At 46.5% G+C, this 651-nt stretch overlaps 1 long non-coding RNA gene across 1 annotated transcript in view; it reads right to left on the bottom strand.

Annotated features, from left to right (window-relative positions):
- LOC102044918 overlaps positions 1–651 on the bottom strand; it is a 21,993-nt gene that overhangs the window by 19,785 nt on the left and 1,557 nt on the right. The gene's annotated exons all lie outside the window — the stretch shown is intronic.

The raw sequence follows: 651 nt of genomic DNA, 5'->3' as shown, positions 1-651 counted from the left end.
TTGTTCCATTTGTCAAGTATGACACACTCCCTACCAGAACAGTTTCTTAAAATAAAAGCTCGGCTCCCCACCACCACGACCACCACCCCTCTTTCCAGAAACCCCCCACACTGATACACACACACACACAAAAAGGAGCAGGAATCCATTAGTTGGAGAGTATTCTCCTGCCAAAGGCGGTATAATGTATTCCAAATTTTCCCAAGCCCTCACTGTACCGGGGTCCCGTTCCCCCCACTCCCCCCTCCCATCCCGGGGAAGGGGGCTGACTCGCTGATATTTCTCGTGGGTGAAAGATTCAGCCTTTTCCTAACCGTATTTTTTTTTAATTTAAATAAAATAAAACTAAACGTGCTTCCCATGACTAAAAGTTGCCATGTTTGTGAAGGGGGTGGGGAAAAATGTCTCCAAGGGTTTCAATTAGCAACAAATGATTATTGCAACGGATTTTTGGTAATGAAAAAATGTGGAGTACCTCTTTCGAGCTGGGATCTCAGGGGCAGTGAGAGAGAGAGAGAGAGGGGGAGAGGGAGAGAAGGAGAGAGAGAGAAAGAGATTGCTGATTAGCTCGGATTCTTTCCCAACTTGCTTTAGCGTGTGCTTGCGTTCCCTGCCGACCCTACACAGGACACTATATATTTTTTCCCCTTC

This window comes from Geospiza fortis, unplaced genomic scaffold (genome assembly GCF_000277835.1).
Source record: "Geospiza fortis unplaced genomic scaffold, GeoFor_1.0 scaffold330, whole genome shotgun sequence".
Taxonomy (NCBI): Eukaryota; Metazoa; Chordata; class Aves; order Passeriformes; family Thraupidae; genus Geospiza; species Geospiza fortis.
The sequence above is the reverse complement of the archived record's forward strand: the minus strand, read 5'-3'. Positions and strand labels throughout refer to the sequence as shown.